Genomic DNA, 24,336 nt, shown 5'->3' on the forward strand with positions numbered 1-24,336 from the left:
TGATTTACTAGCGCAGGATTAAAAAAAAAAAAAAAAAAAAAGAACAATATTTGGTTATCAGGCCAACATGCATTTGACTGTGATTTTTCTGCACTTCGACTGGCAGGATCACGACGTCACTTGTTGGATCCACCTTCACATTAGGACAGGATCAGCTGTATGCTGGGGAAAGGTGAGAATCCTTTTAATAAAACTTCCCATGTAGTTTGTTTAATGTTTGGTATCACTTATCCTCAAAATGGGCAAAATCTGCTACGATCACAAGATATATGGTGTCTGATTTAGTTGCTTGATAAGGAAGAAATCTAGATGGTGCTATTTTTTCATCAGCGTGTGTCAACATTCTATAGAACCATTGAATAGTAGACCCCTCTATCTGGTAAATAGGGGCATATTAATCAAGCTTGTAAAAACTGAAGCATTTCACTTTTTTTTTTTTTTTTATAAATTTAGTCGTTGCCAATTATTTTTTATTATTTTCTCCCCAATTTGGAATGGCCAATTATTTTATTATGCTCAGCTCACCGCTACCACCCCAGGGCTGACTCTGGAGGGCGAAGACAAACACACGCTGTCCTCCGAAGCGTGGGCCAATTGAGCGCCGCCCCCTGGGAGCTCCCATCCTCGGTCGGCAAAGGAATAGCCTGGACTCGAACTCGCGATGTCCAGACTATAGGGCACATCCTGCACTGCACGTGGAGTGCCTTTACTGGATGCGCCACTCGGGACCCCCGGCATTTCACTTATTGTTCATTACAATGGATTTTGTATCATCCCGCAACCACGCTGGGTTTCACTGAGGTCATTGTGATAGAGCTGATTGTTTTAATATTTTCAATATTGTTTTTCAAAGTGTGCTAAATCAGTTTTTCCTGTTGCTATGACCAACGGTTTCATCCTAGGAATCTGAAAAATAGTAATGGCATTTGCAAAGTTGTTTCTATTATCAATAATTGTATTAAGAGTTCCAAAATAATGCAATGTAAACAAAAACTGACAAGTTTAAATATCTTTTAATTGATTTTTAAAAAACAAATTAAAAAAATGGACTAACTGAAGGTGACATGTTTTCTGATTGATTTGGTAATGAAGTGCCACATAACACTGCAGTCTAGGGAATGGCTACAGGAAAGATAACTTACTGTTACAGGAGCCTCCTTTTTAGCTGATATTACAGATAGGCAGCCCAGACAAGGTCTTGGACGTCTCTTTGGGTTGGCTTCGAATTGTCTCTTTTCTCTGATCGGAATGTCTGGAGGGGAGGTGGCCTTCTGGTAAGATAGCAATAAGATTTAAAAAATGACATCTCTGTAAAAATTAAAAAAGGCAGTACCCCACCATCAAGTATAATTTTAAACTAAAATATTTTGTCTTATTAACTTTAATTAACACCAACGATATTCATCCACAAATTAGTTCATTGTGTAAACATATCCCAGGGTTTCTACTGCGCATCTCCTTCTACCTTCCTTAGCTCCACACATTCCCACAATCCCCTTCTGCTACTGCACACTCTGAAAAGAGATCCCACTGGATGAGATTGTTTATTACATCTTTAAAGGGAGCGTATAAAACCAATGAACTACTCCATTGCATGTTAAACTTATTTTCGATCAACCAATGAGTTAGAAATAAGTGTGCATGACATGGCCAGTGACTGTGACTTATTCGTGCTGCAAATGATTTGATGTTACACCACCACTCTCTTACTTCAGACAAACACCACAACCCCTAGTCCTTTACACATTTACACATTTTTTATAAACAAAACACAAAACATCCATATAAGATGGATATGTGTAAAAGATCTGAATCATTGATATGTCCAGAGGGTGAAACAATGTGGCAGGAAAATGGTTCATTTTTATGGGACAGCACTGGTAATGGAACCTAAGTTAAAAAAAATAAAAATAAAATCAGGAAGATAAGCTGTGTACCAAACATAGACAATAACTCAAAAGTGAATTAAGTTTCCGATTGTATACCTGGCTATACACAGTTACTACTGATATAAAGACATTTTGGCTCATCTAACCTAGGTCTATGGCATATCCTGAAAACAGATTATTACAAAAATATGATTTCAAACAGCATACAAATGTAAGGGGACAGAGAAAAATAATAATTTGAATCTATCTGTCTCTCTAATGCGGGTTCCTAAACATCACGTTGTAATTCTAATTACCTTTTCTTGTCCCTTGTCAAATCTACCCCATACTGTGCTGGCTTGGCCGCCTCCAGCATCTTCACCATCTCCGTCCAGCAAGGATACAACACCAGGAGAAGCAGGTCTTTTTTTACAAATCTGAAAAAATACATTTGTATTTTAGATGTAATTTCTTGTCACGGGACATTATGTAAATGCTATTATCCATGGTGCTTACGACAAACATTTACACTTGGGTCTCTTTGAGAAAGACATTACTAAATCTCAACAAAGAATTTGCCATGCTTACAATTTGCCTATGCTTATGTATACATATACATCTCCTGCCACGTAAACTCTAAACGATGAACATGACATATCAACAGTATGTACAGGATAGAATAAGAATTAGCAATGAAATGTTTAATCACAGTCTGATGAGGGATTATCCAGATGTATGTAAAACTGTGTGACATTCACAATCTTGTATATTATCATTAATGTATACTCTATAATGTTGATGCTAAGTTTCCTGTCAATTGGATAAACAGTTTGTAACAAATTGTGTGTGTGTGTGTACAGCCACCTCCACTTCATCCCCTTCGCAATGGATTTCATCCCCAGCTGGGGATAACAGAGCTGGTATAAAAATCCAACTGTAGTCTCCCTTGGAGCACCAGACAGTGGCATGAATAAAGAGATTAGAAATTGCCCGCTTAGAGGGTATAAACTATCTCTTTAAAGTTTAAAATTACCAGCTTTTAGTGGTTGGTGTCCAGTCGTCATTTTTTACAGTTTCTTCGTTTCACTTTTCCTTTTGTTCAGTCATCCTGGTGCAATATATATATATATATATATATATATATATATATATATATATATATATATATATATATATATAAAATAAAGAGCTAGTTATAACTTTTAAATGAATCTTAACCTCAAAAACACTATCAGGGGGTCCTCGAGTGGCTCACCTGGTAAAAGCGTGGTTGTGTGGTCATACAGCACAGGTTCGCGTCCTGGCTGTGCAAAGTTGTCGGTCTTCGCTGTGAATTCCAAAGGGAGCGTAACATTGGCTCTGGCACTCCCGTGGGTTAGGGAAGCAAAAACAAAAGGGACTGTTTCTCCTCATTGCGCTACAGTGAACCCTGCTGGCCAGGCGCCCTGTGAGCTCAAAAGCGGACACCTGCAGGGCTGGCCTTTGTCCTCCAGAGGTCAGTAGCTCGCTGACATCCGCTCTCGAGTTCCTGGGTGTAAAAGAGGATAATAGTTTGGTTGTGGGATCGGAGGACGCCCACTGAACCTTTGGATCTCCTGAGCTGTGTAAGGAATTGCTGCGATGAGGAGAAAAAATAATTGGACATTCCAAATTGGGGAGAAAATCGGGGGTAAAATAATTGGGCACACTAAATGTATATATACATAACTTCACGTCTGTCCCCAGGCAGGACGATTGAGATATTCGGTAAAGAAACAATGCTATAATTAATCCCTGTAATTACGCCAATTACAGATGTTTCTTTTGCTCCTAAATTATATTGGGATGGTCAGTAAATCATTTGCTGACAATTGCATCATTCACAGAAGGTGTGCGGCAGGTGTGGGATTAATTGGGCCTATTTATATCCCCATCGCTCACAACTTCTTAATTTCATTTTCAGAAATTGTAAAACAGTTTGTGTTAACTCTATAGACACCAGCCCCCTATATACCAACTAAAGTCCATTTATATTAAATATTTAAGTACGAGCATCCCAGGGAGAAAACTAGAATAGCAAATGAGCAAGTGTGCTCAGGTCAGCGCTTTGTGGTAACTGCAGGTATTTGCATCACACTGCTGAATGACCAATATCCACCCAGTACTGTACATTGCAAATGGGCTGTTTCATCTGAGCTCAACTGTGTTAACCCTGACCTAGTCGAGGTTGGTGAACCCTGTTGTTCTGATTATCAACATAATGTCAATAAATCTTACAACACTGCATCACACACTTAAAGCAGTTTTTGGCAAAAACACCCACCACCACTGTCAAGTGCATAGGAAAAACAACCATAGTTTAACTGCAGTGGAGAAGATTGGATTTAAATAATTGCAAAATACTGCATGTTTGTATATTGAAATAATGAACATGTTAATGATTATTAAAAATACCAATTGTAGTTGTTTTTTTCAGACAAACATAAAACTGTAGGCCACACTTTAGTTCGAGGGCCAATTTATAAAACATCTACAATTTAAAGGTTTTGACAATTCTTATCCAGGAATACGGTTTTTACGAAAAACAAAATGTTTACATTACTAGTATCAAGCCTCGTGTCATACTATTAAGTAATTAAAAGACATTATAAATCCCTTTGTAACACTGCATTGCTACAACCTGTTATTACTATTTATGCAATAATACATTTCGAGACGCTTTATGTAAAAACTGCAGGATCTATTCAGTTGTTCTAAACTGGGTTAAAGTAAGGAATAAGGAAGATGACCATATAGCACGTGTGCAGTATTTAGACAGATCTGCTACAGTCCTCATTAAATGCACCTGCAATCCGCTGCATTTTAAAACTGTTGTTAAAATGCATTTCCACTCCACGTACGACATGCTTCCGTTTTCCCGTGTGCTACTATGCTTTCAAATCTGAACACAAAAATATATACAAGTGCTTATCTGGTTCCTAGTAGCTGATTGATCTCAAAACCTGGTCAGGTCTGGTCTTAAAGGATCCCAGTGATTCAGCATCAACAACATGTCTCGGTAACCCATTCCATACCATCACCAACCTCTGTGTAGTATGTCTCCACCAATTGGTGTCCTCTGGTCTGGTGTTAGTGCTGTGCTTTAAGTAGTGACTACAGTTACATTATTCCTGTAACAGATCTTCATAAGACCCGTCTGATTAATCTCTTCAGGGACGCATTATCTTTTTTGTAGTGCAGGGACCAGAAGCAACATAGTATTCCAAGTATGGTCACTAAGTGCATTTTTAAACTTCTGTTTCACAAATTCAGAAATGGCAAATAAACCATAAAGCCTGTAAAAATGTGGATTTTCTTCTCTTGCCCAGCTTAATTCCAATAGAAATGTGTGAAATGTCCTTTCAAGAACAAGACTCTTCATTTACTTTTAAACAGCCAACCTTTAGTTAACATCCCCAGCAAAACCCTGTCAGCAAACATAATAATTTATTTAAAACAAAACAAAATAGACAAGAACAACATTGCAGGCCTTTTGTAAGCTGTGCTGTTTCTTTAATATACATTTTCTTTCTACCAACCTTTTTTCCTTTGCCAGTTTCAGACCCCTCTTGCTTGGGGGCAGCAATAGCCACAGTCAGTGTGACCACAATCAGGCAGACAAGCAGCAGTGACCTCATCTTCATAGCTCAACACTGAGCCACAAGCAGGGTGCAGGGGGGTTATATAACACCTTAGTTTAGGGCTCCTCTCAAAAGGTCAGAAACCTTACAAAACGTAGAGGTTATGGTACAATACTGGGTGGTAACATGTTTTTATTTTTTTATTTTAACAAAACTAGCAATTATACTAAAGAGAAAGTTCAGTACAAATTGCAGATATACAGCAGTTTACCTACTGCACAGAAACTACAACTAGGCTACAAGATGAGTTAACATACCTAGTTTTGGGGGATGAACAAATGTCTTTTCTGAACTGCAGTTGTATTTTCCTCTGAAACGGAAAACATTTTGGGGGTATGTCTGCACTTGTGAGATGTCTTGCTTAAGTGTCAAATGTCATATAATGTCCTTGGCAGAGGTCAAGGTAAAAAATGAGGATTACAATTTAGGAATATGCCTTTAATATACATGGTCATGTGCTTTCTTTTAGGAGTGAGACTTGACATGCCTGCCAATGAGACTGCTAAATTCTGATTTTGTTTTTGCTTTTCTTGACAGAGAGCCAAGACTTATATTTACTCTAGCTGTTTTACTAAAGCAACAGGTCCCATCACCTTGACTTGTGTTCGAGAGACGATCCCGGATAACACATCTGACCTAACTAAACAGCACATCATTAAAAATCAACTTTAAAAAGGGTAAAATCCTTTTTGTTTATATCTCACACATTTCTTGTAAGTCCTGTAATGTCCCTTATTTATGTAAGCAGCTTCAAGTGAAATTGTAATACCTTTTGAGATGTTTGTAATCATTCCGAGTGGCTCATGTTCCAATTACTCAATAACTATGTGCTAAGGTGCTTTGACCTGAGTTCAGAAGCTGCTCTTCTGTTCTATTTACCAGCTACAGTACAAGTGTGTTCAATTGTTAAAGTTCCTGATTGCACCACTAAATAAACCCGGTTTCAGTGGGTCTTAACACAGTGCTCAATTGTCTATTTGGGACCCCATTGCACTGTCATCAGAATCGCTTCAGTGAATATGTTAATGATGGGGCAGGCGCTCTATAAGAGGGCAAGACGAGGCAAGTCTTCAGAATACCATTTCATTGTAGTATTTTTTTACATTTTCCCTCCATTTATGCGCCACAGAATCTGGGGCAAACTCCTTTTGCGTTTGCACTTGCATTTGCACTGTGATCAGAATACAGCCCTAAGAGTTTTAGTTTATAGACAGTAACAGTTTAAGATGTTTCTGTTAATAAAAGGTTTTTAAAACATACTTTTCATGTATTTTCCTTGAGAAACTATATAAAATAGGTAGGAAATGAATGTTTTTTTTTTTTTAAATCAAGTGATTTAATTATTGATTTAAATCAGTGACTTCAATCGACTTGATTTAAATCAGCCAACCCTGCAGTCAACACTCACATATCCGACCCTATAAAAATTTGACTTCAGTGACAGTTAAACGAGTGTGACACATATCTGATTATTTTATTTTGGCCCGTTCCAACCCTTGTCAGTTTTTTCAGGGAACACAAAAAAGATACAATGTCAAAAATACATAGCTGAAAGGACTGTGTTTTAAAATACGTAGGCTTCCATTTAGATGTACTGTAGTTGGTTTTGTTGGAACAGTACTATATTTTCAATAGAAGTATTTTAATTCAGAATGATATGATTCTGAAAATATCACTTGCCAAAAGAGATGACTGTGGACACGTGAACTGTAATACAGTACATACTTTGAAATCTGGTATGTATTGTAGCAGTACGTAAATTTCCCCATTAACGGCCCAACAGCAAAATGATATCAAAATGTTACCCATCAGGGCCGTTTCTAGCCTTTTGGGGGCCCTAAGCAGGATTTGATTTGGGGGCCTCCCTTCACTGTAGCCCACTCCACTTGGCACGACATCAAACCAACATAAGCTTAAGCCTACTGTCTTGTAAATGTTTGTATGAGCACACATATGTACGAGCAAACATACAATGAACAAATAAAGACGTAAAGAATAAAGAGGGACCTGTTAGCAGCAACATCATCTTTTATTAACAAAAGGCAGTGAAAACAAAGTCTGGAATAGGGTTGCCACCTTTGAGATATGAAAATACTGGACGCCCCATCCCCTCCTATTGTCTTCTTCTTCATTTGTCTCTGCCATTGTGACTAACGTTACAGTATGCTACTTAATAGTTTTCATTCAAAAGGCTGATGAATGATGCATGATTCCATGATGGCCCTGGGCATGACTCACTCACTAACAAAATCTGTAAATTATTTGAAAACTGATCACTGTGATTATTTATGAAAATCAATTTAAAAGAAAATATATTTATTTATTTATTTATTGCTAGGGTGGCCCCTAGCGGCAGGGGGCCCTAAGCAGTCGCTTATGTCGCTTATACCTAGAAACGGCACTGTTACCCATGCACAGAACTGCGTAAAAGGCAAAAAGCAATGCAATTTAGCAAAAGATTTTAAAAAAAACACCAGTTTCCACAATTATAACAGTATCCAAAGCCAGTATTTAAAATTGCAGAACATAGTGCTCGATAAGGCCCTAATGTCACAGTTCACTTGCAAATGAAAATGCACAAAAGCAACTAAAGATCACAGATTTAAAAAGAAATATAAAAATGCATCACAGTATCTAAAACTGTTTAATGACTTTTACATTAGCGTAGCTTCTCGTTCACTTTGTTTTTGCTGCATTTTCGTCATGTGAAATTGGAGGAAGTGCTGTGTAACTGCACAATAAAGACAGACTGATTTGGCATGGGAGAAAAAAAAAAGTGGGTTGTGACAGATAACAAGTACATTGTAACACTGAATAGATGGGCTTTGTATCAGAAAACTGGAGACGGAGACGGAAATCATGTGTGACGGGTAAGTGCATTCATTTGTGACATTATTTACATACAGTATATATATAAAATGGGGATTGATTTTATTCTTAATGCAGGGCGGTAAAACGCGACTAACCTGTATCTGGGTAACGGATAACCGAATGCTGACTGTATGTAGTTGGTGCTTTGGTTGGCAACAATGCATGTCTATATTGTCCCAATGGAGGATGATTATAGAGCATAATTTCTCAACAGCTGGTTGTTTTTGCTAATAGCGAGTTATAAATAAAAAGTAACTTGGAGCAGTGCATAGTTACAAGTATGGGGGCATTACTTTATTAATGCACGGCCTATTTTAAAGTGGGTGGGGCTAACCAAATCATTAAAAGTGGGTGGAGTTAACAAAATAATTTAAAGAGGTGGGGCTAACCAAATCATTTAAATGGGGCGGGGTTAGTGTCGACGCATAGGGGGGCACGCCTGGTCACGTGCCCCCCCAGATTTCTGCCAGGCAGTGGCTTAAACAATGTGTTAGGATCGTTCACACTGAAACATGTGTATGAAATTGCAATATTGTTATATTTTTCGCTTCCCATTATAGCGGGGCGGACGTGGCATGGGCGGCGCTGATTTTTCTTTTCGCTCACGGAAAGAACTTTTTATTTACCGCGTTGCTATCAACCAATGAGAATACATAAGCAAGCTGTACTTGCTCAACCCCAAACACAGATGCATGAAACATATAGGCTATGATTACTGTATATGCTATGTAGCCTAGCTACTACACATATAGATGTGGTAGAGGACATCTACTATGTAATGAGTAGCCTATGTATTTACATAGAATGCACTCGCCTCATGACATATCTTATTGCCAGCTGACCTCTCCAGCAGCCAGCCTACTAATAAGATTATCATTTTTCACGGATTGTGCAGCCAGCTTCATCAAGGGACGGTAACCAAGTCCATCCAGGTCTTGGAGATGGAGTGGTGGTAAATGTACAACCTGTTATTAATTGAATAACTAAAGAAATAAATCAGAATGAAAGCAGTTCTGGACGCTGCTGAGAGAAAACCGGCAAAACTGTTTCAATTCCTGAGTTCGGTTACCTACTTGTTTTCATTCTGATTATTTGTTTAGGCTACAACGTGTCCGTCAGCGAATGTCAGTGCAGTGTGATACCAAAAAAAATGAGTGGTTGGATTTGCTGTCAATCAAACCAAGTTTTTTGTTGGATCAGCTGTTTGTACATTTTTTTGTGTGTTTAAAGGCGCTGTAGTTATACAATGTAGTTAATGCAACTGTGTGCACAAGTCCCTCCTCTCCCAAACCTCCAGAAGATTAGGTACCATCGGCAGTCCTGCGTCAGTCAAAGAGTAATTACATTAGTCAGGATTTGTGAAATTAAATAAAATGGGTTGCTTTGCTTTGAACACCAAATGTGAAATAAACAACCATAAGTACGAATGAAATTATATATAGTTATTTATTATCAAAATGTGAAATTTGATGCGCATGTTAAAAGTTCAAGTCCTTTGCTTCGTATTTCCTTTTTTGTTTTTAAACGGAAGTGTTCTGAACTGAATCTCTCTTTTTAACTATTTTGCACAACAGTGTATTTGGTTATTGGATCTTCTTTTTTTTTAAAAAAGTTATTTATTTTTCGACAATAAAACGTCAATGCACTAATAAGAAATCAGGTTGCCAATTTCACCACTGTGACTATTCACCTTAAAAAAGTTACCATTGCCACCCTCTCCCGAAAAAAAATCCTGGCTACGCCACTGTTGCCAGGGTTTATTATTTAAAAATGCGCAGTTTATTTCAAACTTTCAAAACATAATAACATAACAAAGAGTGTCTAAGACCCTTCACCGTTATATTTGTTCTCGTGTGTGACTTTCACTTTTTCAGTCAGCGAAAATATGTGCTAAACGGAGTGAATTTGAGCCCTGTTAAAATGGCAAAAATACAGCTACGTTTGGAGTTTTTCTACAACAAAAAAGCTAAACCTCCAACGCCAGAGACATCAACAGAAACCGAACCTGACTCTTCTGTAGTTCAGAATGTTACGAACAGCACAAGAGTGTGACGATCCTTCCATTTCAAACGCTCAGGTTAGTGCAGGTGTAGATGTCTGTCGATAAGAGACTCTTCTTGCCTGTAAAGTGTTGTTTGCAGCTCTCTTGATTGTGACAATCTGGCGTAGAACTGTTTGTGATGAAATATCTGGTAATGTTAGAAAGCTAGCTTAATGTTTACATAAAAATGGTTAAAATCGGGCATCGGGTTTGAGCATTTTTTTTTAAATTTTTTGCGGGGGGGGGGGAGGGGGGTGATTGGGGGTGCTGTGCCCCACCAGTTTTTCAAGCCATGAGTCGCCAATGAAATTAGCTATGCGTAAAGTACTCGTGCTGTTTTTGATAATTACAGTGCCTTGCATAAGTATTCACCCCCCTTGGACTTTTCCACATTTTGTAGTGTTACAACCTGGAATTAAAATGGATTTAATTAGGATTTTTTGTCACTGATCTACACAAAATAGTCCATAATGTTGAAGTGGGGAAAAAAATCTACATATTTTTCAAAATTATTTACAAATAAAAAACTGAAAAGTTTTGATTGCATAAGTATTCACCCCCTTTACTGTGACACCCATAAATAAGCTCTGGTGCAACCAATTGTGTCAGAATTATGTGTGTCAGAAGTCACATAATTAGTTGAATGGAGTCCATCTGTGTGCAATTAAAGTGTCACATGATCTCAGATTAAATACACCTGTTTCTGGAAGAGTTTGTTAGAGAGCATATCTAAACAAACAGCATCATGGAGACCAAGGAGCTTTCAAAACAAGTCCGGGATAAAGCTCTGGAGAAGCACCAATCAGGATTGGGTTATAAAAAAATATCCCAAACTCTGAACATCCCCCAGAGCACCTTTAAATCCATTATTAAAAAATGGAAAGAATATGGCACAACCGCCACTCTGCCTAGAGGCCGTCCACCAAAACTCAGTGACCAGGTAAGGAGGGCATTAGTCAGAGAAGCAACCAAGAGGCCAATGGTAACTCTGAAGGAGCTGGAGAGATCCACAGCTGAGATGGGAGAAACCGTCCATGGGACAACTATAACCCGGACGCTCCACAAAGCTGGGCTTTATGGAAGAGTGGCGAGAAGAAAGCCATTGCTGAAAAAACCCCATATCAAATCCTGTTTGGATTTTGCCAAAAGGCATGTGGGAGACACAGCAAACACGTGGAAAAAGGTTCTCGGTCTGATGAGACCAAAACTGAACTTTTTGACCTTAGAGCAAAACGCTATGTGTGGCACAAAGCCAACACTGCTCATCACCCTGAGAACACCAGGTTGTAACACTACAAAATGTGGAAAAGTCCAAGGGGGGTGAATACTTAGGCAAGGCACTGTACTAGTGAAATTTTGTGAAAATGTGGTTTCCATGCACAGTGAACTGGTACACGAGCAAATCTAAGCTGCTGTAATAAAGCAAAATACCCTGTGCCTGGTTGGTTGATAATATGTTTTACTGCTCTTGCCCAAATTGTTTTTTGAAATGTCTTTAGTGGGGTGTCATGTCGTTAGTAGTGAATACTGTTTCAACTAATTTATGTTATGACTCATTGTGACCGGGTCTTACGTCACTTGCGTGGATAGCCTCTGTTTACAAGACAGAAATGAAAGTAAAGGTGGTCATGCACAGAGGACACATACAGCAAGCTGTACAAAAGGCAAAATAAAACACAGTACAAAAACTACAAATAAAAGGTGCCCCAGAGGGCGAGCGCTAGCCTTAAAACGAGGCGTCCCGCTCCAGGAACCGGCTACACTACGTAACCCTCGCTATACATCACATGGGATCACAATCCCCTAACTAACCTACTGATGAGCCGGTATTCATACAACGACTCCTGCTGCTTCATATGGCCTTGGCTGGGCATTGCCTTCACAAGCACCGCTTGCAGTCTCAGGGTTGTGTAGCTGTCGTTCCAGCAGCGCGGACTCTCTCCTCCCGAGTATACGCCACTCCCCTCTGGCATGGCGTTACAGTCGCCTCAAACCATCTCCCGCGGATGCTTTTAAACTGACGGACACTCGATCAAGACCCGCCCACCTGCTGATTGAGGACCAGCACAGCCAATCACTTACTGCCCTTCCCCTCAACCTAGCCTAGCAGGCAGCAAGTCTCAATCGAGCGCCCGTCTGTAAAACAATAATTCAATTAAACAAATCAACTCCAAAACACACAATCAACCCATTTCCCCATACAAATTATAACAACACTAAATACACACGTGCAGGGCAATCGCCCTGCTACACTCATTAATTAAAAATGAACTCGGAGGTATAAAATGAAACTGAACAACAGGTATTGCAGATCACCATGGCTGAAAACAGTCAAGGACGTTATATATATTTCCCCTTCATTCAGGCAATACAGCATATAGGGGATCTGTTGCATTTCTACAGCGCCTATGTTCAAGACTTCCCTCTTGATGTCATATAGAAGAGACAAGAATATAAGAGAATATGTGGTACACAGTGCTATTCGTCCTTCTGGGGATTCTTTGAAGGGCACATCCATGTAATAGACCATGATGTAATACCTATAAATACATTCATTCTGAAACAGAAATTAGTGGCATTAAATCTTCATTCAACATTCATGAACATTTTACATGTACCTCTAAAGGAATAGTCTTCTGCATTATCTGCAAGAAATGTAACAAATTGTATATTGGGGAAACTAAAAGGCGTTTAGTAGACCGATTTGTAGAACACTTAAGAAACATTCGCATTAACACCACTGCATTTCCAGTAGCCCGACACTTCAACAGTGATGATCACACTGCTGAAGAAATCACAGTCTTTGTGATCAATCAGTGCTATGGAACAAATGTTGCTCGGAAACAAAAAGGAACAAGAGTTTATCTTCAAACTGGGAACTTTGGAACCTCTAGGAATGAACAGCCACAGAATTTATGTATAATTACAATTCTTGAATAACAATAAGTTTACTGCACTGTGTTTACTTTTCTTTTTAAACAGCTGAGGGACTTTTGCCAGAAACGTCTTGAAAATAAAATATTTTTAAATCGTTTGTGTACATTTTTTAAAAACTTTTCATATATATATATATATATATATATATATATATATATATATATATATATAATGTTAATTGGAATTAATAGATTTAAAGATAGAAATAAAAATGATGTCACTAATATATAGAACACCATTAAATCATGTAGAATAAATCATGGATTTGAATATAAACAACAAGAAGTAGTTGTCATGCCGTCAAAAACCTATAAATAACTCCAATGTTTTGATTCAAACACATGCTCCCTTGAGAAAGATATGTACAACATACCGAAACGCTGGGCAGCTGGCTCTCCGAGCTATTCAGGCAATACAGCCTATAGGGGATCAGGTGCTGCGTATACTACCCTGGCTTAGAATCCCTACCTGTCCGGACGGCTGACAGCTGCTGAGGAAGCATTCAACACCATGCTGGGCAAATACAGGTAGTGGGCACTTGAAAGGAAGGTGGCGGATACTGATGAAATTGACTTAAGTGCAACAAAATTGCCACTGCCTGCTGTATCCTGCACAAACTGTTGTCAACAACAAAATGAGGTGGAATCAGTTGCTGCCTGTGAGACAGATGGGGAAGGTTACCAGTGTTGCCAAGTCTCATGAGAAAAAAAAGCGGCACTGCCTTTCAAAACAAGCGAACCCATGTTAGAGTATGGGTGTTTATGGAAATTCCAATCCTGCTTATTATAAGAGGACTTAGCAATTGTGATTACCTCAGCCACCAGTTTCAATTGGACAGCAGCGATCTGAGGAGGCTTGTGCTGTCAAACAAATAAAACACAATCAATGTGTTCATTTGCAATTTTATTTGGTCAGTTCTGAGAGGGCATCAACAACTTGTTGGATGTTTGTTGTGCTGTTTTGGGCGATCGAGCTGGCTCATGACATCCAGTTCACCAGCCATATTTATTAACGTGGGGCGGACATGCATTGTCTTCGGACATAGCTGGGATCAAAAAAAGGATGGGAATTAATTCAGTTAGACATTTAAGCAGCTCACTGTTTAACTTTAGCCTAGTTTTTACAGCAAGGGTATTCTCAAACATCTGCTTTAGTATTATAACAAGGGCATAACGCAGTTCATGGTAAATGGTTTTATACAGAACTGTAAACCCACAAGAGATATACAACATGACAGACCCGAGGCTGTGTGGTCCAGTGGTTAAAGAAAAGGGCTTGTAACCAGGAGGTCCCCGGTTCAAATCCCACCTCAGCCACTGACTCATTGTGTGACCCTGAGCAAGACACTTAACCTCCTTGTGCTCCGTCTTTCAGTTGAGACGTAATTGTAAGTGACTCTGCAGCTGATGCATAGTTCACACACCCTAGTCTCTGTAAGTCACCTTGGATAAAGGCGTCTGCTAAATAAACAAATGATGATGAGAGGCAGAGTGTACCCCATCACAGCAAGTAATGCTGCCAGATAGATTTCAGACCAGAAAAATAGGTTGAAATAGTGAGCCTATCAGTGGTTAAAGCCTGGTTCCCAAGCTAACTAATTATCGCTCACTTTAAGGTGCACACTATGGTTATCACCCTTTAGTAAATACGGTGGGAATAAAGCTCATCTCATTATTCAGAGCGGGCAGCCTCATTTAAATACATTATCGTGCTTTACCATACAAATCACATATTCATTCTGATTACAATAGTGTGGCACAATAAAATTTGTGTGCACCATAATATGCCTACTATTTTGCGTGATAATGCAGTAGTAAATACAGAAATCATGAACATGCACACTAATTGCAATTATGGTGCATCATAATGTTTAGTGCCCTTTTCTTAAGACTGGTCGAACCTAAGACCTGCAAATTTTGCCTTGTGGAAGTCTTATCACAAAATTCCATGACAAACTGCCATTGTATTTAGTTGTCAGAACAGTGCCCCCAGAAATATTTAACATGGTACGCAAAACTGAACCACACCGACATCCCATCTCCTGCCGATAATGACTCTGCATGCTGCAGAGTGTTTCAGCCAAAGAGTGCTGCATTTTTGTTCTTCCTTTGAGTTTCACAGCACCTACACTGTCACATTAGAAAACTGCACTGGTATTTGATGAATGTTCATGCTTTCTCCATTTTCTTCCAATTATGCTTTTAAAAAATGTCACTCAACATCTTTTTTCTTGTGGCGGCATTTTCCTGATTTTCAACAAACACGTCTCTGTTTTCATCTGTAACATTTTGAAATCTGGTCGTCACTTTCATTAACTTACCAGTTTGTGTGCTATGGTGAAGTCCGTTAATATGCCCACGCGACCTGTACATAATAAACCTTATAATCTTACAGTTGTACATAATAAGACTGTAAACTGTGGGAGTAATAATAGAATCTATAGGCCTGTAAACAGCTACTACTGATAATAATAATAATAATAATAATAATAATAATAATAATAATAATAATAATAATAATAATAATAACACAACTTGGCAATTATGTGTTAATGATTAGGAAAATGTATTATTCATTTTAATATAAGACACTGATACAATTCAAATACAAATTAAACTTGTATAAATGTGCACTTACCGTGCTCAATCCTGGAAGAGGAGCAGAATTCTGATCATGCAGTACTCACATTCGATTCCGCCAAAGTATTTGCCAGAAACAGACTGTTTGGTGCTTTTACTGATTTTTACCCCTCTGATATTCTGGATCATCAGAAGAGAGATTTTTGCTCTTTTTGAAGCTTCAACCAAAACGGATTTACTTCCGTTTGCTCATTACGATCACTAAATAAACAGTACAATTCTATAAGCTTAAAATGTCGGTTTCGCTTCAAATGATTGCACAAAATCACATGCAAGTCCACACTTATGAAGACAAAATTTTGCAAACCAAAGGTGCGCACAGTGTGGAATGTTAGGTTACTTACCATAACCCTGGTTCCCTGAAAGAGAAGACGACCACTAACGAACATTATGTATGGGATATGCCTGCCCATTGGGTAGGTATCGCTGAGCTGCCGATAGGCCCCTTTCTGGGATGATGCACTCAGTCCCACCCACCGAGGGATTAAAACTCATCCTGAGGAAGCCATTTCTCTTTTTCCATCGAACCCGTAAGGACTACCAATGCAACCTCGCAGTTGGTGGTAGTCTTCTCTTTCAGGGAACCAGGGTTACGGTAAGTAACCTAACGTTCACTTTCAATTCGAAGACGACCACCAATGAACATTATGTATGGGATAATGTCTAGCAGAGCCGTCGAGAGGGAGAAGGAATGGCAGCATATGAGGGATGCATCAGAACCGCATAACCCCAGGATTAGCTGTGTGAGCTTACACCCTCAAGGACCCTTGTGCCTAATGAAGGCAGGGCAGCGTCTACCACAATCCAATGTGACAGACGCTGCTTTGAGAGGGGCTGTCCTAGGGTCCGTGTCCCGTGACAGACAAAGAGCTTGTGGAGTCTGCACTAGTGCTCTGCAACATACCCACAACCGCATCTGATAGCCCAAGGGCTAACCAGCGGTCCCTTTCAGGGGCCAGACCCACAGTCAAAACCTTCCTGGTTTCCGGGTGCCAAAGAGTACCTCTCATCTGACTGAGGAGATCCATGCGCAGTGGGATCTCCCAGGGCTGGCCGTGTAACAGATGGCACTGGGTCGAAAACCAGATTCTCCTGGGCCACATGGGGGCCACTAGGAGAACTTTCGGCTCCTCTAACCGGACCTTTTCGAGAAAGGCCGGGAGCAGCGCTATAGGTGGGAAAGCGTACAAAAACGCTTTGGGCCATTCGTGCGCTAGGGCGTCTACGCCGAGTGGATCGCCTAAGTGGTGGAGGGAGTACCACAGGGGGCAATGCGTTGTCTCTGCCGAGGTGAAGAGATCGACCTGCACCTTCCCGAACCGTTCCCAAATGTGCTCCACTATCTGAGGGTGGAGTCACCACTCTGACGGATGCGGACCCTTCCTGGAGAGGATAGTCCATTGCCCAGTTCACCACTCCGGGAATGTGCGTCGCCCACAGGGACAGCAAGTTCCTCTGAGCCCATGTTAATAGGCCATGCGATGCAACACCGGGGACCGTAGGCCACCCTGGTGGTGGACATACGCCACCACTGTCGTGTTGTCCGTCCGGATCACCCCTCAGCACCGGGAGGAAGTGGTGGAGAGCAAGGGAGACCGCTTGCAACTCCAGCATGTTTATGTGCAGGGATGTCCAGCAGTTCAGCCATGGATCCGCGTACTCCTCTGTCTTCCCAGACCGCCCCCCAACCCAAGTCTGTCGTCACCACATGGCGGTTTAACACTCCCATATATATATATATATATATATATATATATATATATATATATATATATATATATATATATATACATACATACATACATACATACATATATATATATTTCTTTCATTCTTATTTTTTCATGAATTTATGTTGGTTAGGGTGTGCCGTAGCTGTACATAATCATTTTATAAAATTTATTTTGCATATTTTCTAAACTGAGCATTGTTTTTGTAGCGTCCCATATATGGGACGCCAGGCACAGATGCATACAGGTTTTTTTTGTGGTAATATAACAGAGTGAAGATGTATGTAATATGTTGCAGTCTCACAATTGATGAAACGTGATAGATTCAAAGAGATCCTCTGATATTTGCACCTTGCTGATAACAGCAGACTACCTGTTGGAGACAAGCTTGGCAAGATAACGCCATTCTATGAAATGATGAGTGAGAGATTCCTCAAGGCCTTCCAGATTGAACAAAATCTGTGTATAGATGAAGCCATGATTCCCTATTATAGGAAGCACTCAGCTAAACAGTTCATGAAGAGCAAACCAATCAAGTTTGGTTATAAGCTGTGGTGTCTGAATACTCACCAATTCTACCAATGGAATGATAACAGCTTGGTCACAATGTCATCTAATTGTCAGCCAGTAATGCCTATTGGAAAGGCAAAGGGCTACTCTCAGGCTGAGAAGAAGGTGATTGAAGTTGATGAGCCACAGGTAATTTGATACTACAACAAGTATATTGGGTGGACCAAAACATTAGCTACTACAGAATTTCCATCCGCTCAAAGAAGTGGTGGGTGGCCTTCTTTATGTTCATGCCTGATGTGGCCATACAGAATGCATGGCTTCTGTATAGGAACTCTGCAGGGCACAAGAATAGATCCCTAGGCCTGCTGGCTTTTCAAAGAGAGGTGGTAAATGTGTACAGACTAACGTTTTCAGCTGAGGCGAGGAATGCTCCTGGCATTGGTCGGCCACTAACTGCAGGACGCCAAAGAAAGGAGAAAGTGCCCAAAGCTGTGCGACGGGATGAACAAGGTCACTACCCAAAAACAAATCAGACGCAGAGGAAGTGTGCTTATTGCAGCAAGAAGGCTAAAGTTGCATGTTGCAAATGTCATGTTGGACTGTACATTGACTGTTTCAAACCATTCCACCAACAGTAATTGGCAAAGTGGTGTCAGAGGTCCCCAGTTCGTTTTCAATATCTGTTGACAGAATATCAGGTTGAAGTAAAAATATCAAATGACTTATATTATAACATGCTGTAAAGTAGGTTTAGCTATGAGTTATGTTTTTTTTTTTTACCACATACTTGTTGATACAATTAAGTTGTTTACTTTGAGTTAATTGATTTACAATAAATGAGAGTTCTTGTTATACAAGTTATTGATATAAGTATAATAAATAAAAGTTATTGTTATATAAATAAAAGTTATTGTTATATAATATTGTGGTTTGTTACTTTATTTAGTATTCATGAATATTATTATTGGTAAGATATATAGCATATTAAAACATGTACCCACCTGTGCCTGGCGTCCCATATATAGGACGCGGAAAAAAATATGATTTCTTTGAAAATTGCAATGGCTAATTTAAAAAAAACACTAGAAATGTTCATAAGTCACATCTGCGCATAAGTATAGCAAAGGAAACTTAATTCAGAAAATTTAGGCAAGAATGGGTTAATTATTTTGATAAATAAATTGTTATACAATTTATCTGTTAAAAATGTAACTTATTTTATTATGTTATTAATGTTATTAGTTTTTACTTTTTCATACTTATTTATAGCAATTCAGTCTTTACTGCTTTCATATAATCAACTTTGTTCACTATAACCATGCCTGAACCTTTACATAATGTAGCACACTAAGTAAATGGTCCATTTACAAAAACAAAAAAAGCATTTGCCATTCAGTCATCAAAACAATAAGCAGAATCTGCGCATATTCATGGTTTATACCACTAGGTGGAGCTAAATACTGTTTTTAAAAAAAAAAAAATTGTCACCGATGCATCAATCCATTCCAGATTGTGAAGTAATGCAACAATTTCAAAAAGGGAACCTCTTTATAAGCAGCACACTTTTTTTTTTTTATCAGAATGTCTGTATATTGATAATGCATTTGAGAATCACTGGTTTTGAAAAGATGTTTAGGTAAATGTTTTGATAAATCCATCTGAAGTGTGACATTTACAGTATACAGCATATATTTAACCATCTCTTATAAAGGTTAATGGCAGTATACAGTAAAGTGTAGTAAAGAAAAGTGTGCGGTATGCGTATGCTATGCCATGCCATGCTCTCTTGACAGCACTAGCCTTCAAGTAAACAAGTACATCAGGAACTGGCTTCCCGTGCCAAGGCTGTACATTCAAAATTAGAGCCAAAATAATAAACACAATTGAAACGTTTCATCACAATTTCGAAAGCAATTATTCAGATATATGCAAAAAAGAAGGGCGGATGAACGGACAGATAGACATCTCCATATAACCCTAGAATCTGATACTGTCAATAACTTAATAAAACCAGGTTTTATGACAAATGGATAAGAGGTTAAGTGTGGAATACGTAGGTAATCAAGTTGAACAGACAAAACAGATTCCTAGAATTATTAGACCATAAAACAAACACCACAAAATGCAATTGACAGATATTATTGTATCGTTCTGAGTATCTTTGGGATATGACATACTGAACATTCCTACCAGGAATTGCAATTTGTAAGGCAGCCAGAGTAAACAGGACATTTTTCAAATACCATAGAATCGAGTCAAGTGCCAGAACATTGCCCAGTACAATTTCCTACACTGAGCAAACCTTGACACTTTCTGTAATATTTGCAATACAGAAACACAGTACTTCAACAATCCCTTAAAACATGCAATACCAAGCAATAAATAGTCTGCATCCAACATACCCCAATACATTTTTGTAGAACAAACCCAATGCCATGTATGTACGTACGACCGTCTCCACTATAACCCACGTGAGGGACAATTAACCTCAATGTGTGCAGATCTCTTCAGACAGGGTTTAGCACAAGAAAACAATTGGTTTTGCAAACAAATATGGTGGGGTGTATACAATTTGTATAAAATGTCTTCCCTGATATTTGATTTATATTTTCTTAAAGATCATTACACAGCTGAAGCTAAATGTTTGTTTTTCCTAACCTTGATACACAATTTGAATAATATAAAGAGTGCCAGTATTTAGACCCACCACTGTTTATATCAATTGAATAGACCCAGGTATATGCTTCCAGGCTATCCAGTGATTTAAATACACCATGTATTTATACCATGGGGAGCATTGCCAAATAACCCTGCTGCGTCTCAAAAGCTATTCAACCAGATCAAAGATGGAATGGAGAGTTTTGTGGAGGATTAAAGAAAGGATTAAAACAAGAGTTCACAAAGTGATGCTTTTTATGTGGCAAATGCCGATCCTACCTTAACTAACCAGCCTGCATGGTGCTAAACACATCAGCCCATGGGATAGTCACAGTGGACCCAGATTTCTGAGCTTGTGTATGCAAAGAAGGAACTGCTCTATCATTACTTCAGATGAGTTCAACTGCCCTGTACGACATGCCATTAAAATACAAAATAAATTCCAAAATGAAAAATGTTGGCAGTTACAAGCCGTTTTCTTTTTTTTTTATTATTATATTTACACATGTGGTTGTGTATTTCAGTTTTATCACGTACAATTGTCAATAACATTTTCAGTCATTTAGTGTTCAACTAATATACTACATAGATATTGATTTATCTATTTTTTTTGCAAAAATATATTCCCTGTTCATTATATATATACTGTATATATATATATATATATATATATATATATATATATATAGAGAGAGAGAGAGAGAGAGAGAGATAGATAGATAGAAAGATCTGTTTCAATGAACAGCATACAATAACCAACATCTCACAATTCCTGCCTGTTCATTTGAAATGTATTTGAAATGTTCATTTACAAATGTGTTATAGGCTGTTATTTTTGTATAGGTCAAACTGTTTACAGAGGTGGCTGTGCTATCTAACATTTTAGTAGTTTCACAATTTAGTAGCATCGCTCAATTTAAAACGTGACTCCTTCTGTTTATGACCTTTTATATGGGCTGAGACAAGGAGTGAGCATTTGTGACACATTTTGCCAGCTCTGAGTGTTCGGGACAATCAACAATATCAATCATAATCATAAATACTACCCACAGCTGTATTTTTTAAAACACATGTTAGAATGCTCTGGTTTATCCTGGTGGAGTAATTTCATACCCCTGTCAAAGCAGCATTAGTGCACCTATCTCAGTCTTCCTGATAGACTTAGTTATCCCAAGTTTCACTCAGTATGTGGCTGAGCCGGGAGAACCCAGATCAAGCAACTAGATGAGGCATTACTGATGTTAGAAATAAGTATCTTTTAAAACTAATCATGGCAAGCTATTCTTGCAAACATGGGCTCCAGACTGCCTGTCCCTAAAATGCATCTGTACCAGCTATAATTATAATGAGTACTGTGTGCCAAATATGGCTGTGAATTTAGCACTTTGTTTAAAGTTTAAAGCTGTGCCTGTCCTTCAGAAAGAGGTCGTTCCCTTGTGGAAATCTAACTTCCTCTGCATGCCCTGTTTGATGCTGGGATTGCAATGCAAACCATTGTAAACAAATAAGCTGACATTCTGAGGCAACATTTTAATCAAGGAAAGCTCATTATTTTAGTTATTTGATCTTTTTCACTATCTAAAACATTCAATAAGATATCCAGTATTCATTTTCCATAGTATTCCATCATTTATGATGTTACGTCTCATTTACCTGGTTATTATATCTTTCAATTCTGTAATTATTCTCTTAATTTTTTAACATTTTAGAAAATGTTTTCTTACTGTAATTACACAACCGGTGCAAAATGGAGATTATAGCCTATAAATTGGTTAATAAATAAATGTAAGCTATGTGACACAGTAATTTAATTCAATAGCCTTTCACACCTGGAGGCCTGGGTTCAGTTACAAATTTGGGGGTCATATCTTTGTCCTTAGTGGACATTACAAAACTGACCTGCTACCTCACTCATCCAAAGAAGGTAAGTAATACAAAATACAACTGAGTGTGCCATCTATGCTCTGTGGAGAATACTAGCACCTTTCATGAGAAGCAAATTCATCACATAAATGTGAACAATAATGTTCAGTATGTGTCATCCCTCAATACAAACTAACATAGAGTAATCTGGCTATAAAATAAATTTTATGTTCACAAGTCAAGGGTTAAGAAGCAAAATGATGATAACAGCTTGATCCACCACAGATTACACATTGATGACACAAGGTACTGTATAAAGGTAATAATATTTTTTTGTTACCCAAGTATGATTATGTGTATAGTTTATCTCATTCCTCTTGCTCTCACTTGAAGTCCCCCTACCAACACATTTATTTATTAGATCTCAGTCTCCTTAGACTCACTGTACGTGCTTCATAGGCATTTGGTTGCTGCCGGTACAATCAATGTTTACTCTGGAGCTTCCCTCAGGCGTCATTTTATTCACAATTTTATCAAATGTTCTTCAAATCCTTAAATGCAGATGGCTCATTGTGGTGATGTGGGGCACTGCGAGGTATGCATGTCACATTTTTATAATGTTTTATATCATGATGGGACTCTGGTGGAAACTTTTTAATGAGACTACACCTCATTCTTTATCCATGAAAATTGAGTGGAATAAAGGAGAGTACTGTAAACTCCTGGTACAGTAAATAGCAATAGCATTGTAAACTGTAGACACCTGTCATTTTTATTAAATATTATCAGTAATTGGTAGAAATTATTGAAAAGAGAAAGAAACTCTGTATGAAGTGGTGGCATCCTAATATATTTGAAATCCTGTGTACGTGGACAGAAGCCCACCAGGCTAACTGTTTAAAACAAATCATGATGCATCAGTTAAAAAACACAAATTGAAATATAAATCATTACATTCCAGCATTGTTGAAGCTGTCACAATAATGATGTGAAGATTTCTAAAAACATTTTGCAGCTTCAATCATAAGACTCATATACTGTATAAGTTCATATTGTATAGTACAGTGACCACTGCGTCAATGGAAATTCAGTAGTCCTTTAGTCATGTAGCAGAGGAAACTTTTAAGCTCTTCACATTTTTTAGTTTTCAGTGATTACAGTGCTATATAGTCAAACATTTTTCTGGTTACAGATGTAACAGATGCTAGTATATATATATATATATATATATATATATATATATATATATATATATATATATATATATATATATACTGTAATAATCAAATTGCTTTCAATATGCATATAAAAAAAACAACACTAAAAAAGTCGCTGGTGCGTGGTGAGCCGAGGACACCCCTCCCTCCCTCCACATAGGTGTGATGTAAGTAAAGCTTTCCTTTTGAAAAAATGCAGGAAATACCAGAATATGGATAGCCTCCTTTTGTATTTATTTTTTTCAGGGTACAGTCATTAAAACAAAAACAGAACAAAACAAACAAAAAAAACCCTTAGTATCACACTATCACCCTTTATAAGCCATTTAATAGCTAGCTA

General features: G+C 38.3%; 1 long non-coding RNA gene across 1 annotated transcript; it reads right to left on the bottom strand.

Moving 5' to 3' along the window:
* Window positions 1–405: 405 nt before the first annotated feature.
* Window positions 406–2,583, bottom strand: LOC131732861 (uncharacterized). Its single transcript, XR_009325867.1, has 3 exons — window positions 2,186–2,583; window positions 1,143–1,271; window positions 406–906 (listed from the first exon to the last, which is right to left on the bottom strand). It is a non-coding gene; the product is annotated as an uncharacterized LOC131732861 (long non-coding RNA).
* Between the last annotated feature and the right edge of the window lie 21,753 nt (window positions 2,584–24,336).

This window comes from Acipenser ruthenus, chromosome 3 (assembly GCF_902713425.1).
Source record: "Acipenser ruthenus chromosome 3, fAciRut3.2 maternal haplotype, whole genome shotgun sequence".
Classification (NCBI taxonomy): Eukaryota; Metazoa; Chordata; class Actinopteri; order Acipenseriformes; family Acipenseridae; genus Acipenser; species Acipenser ruthenus.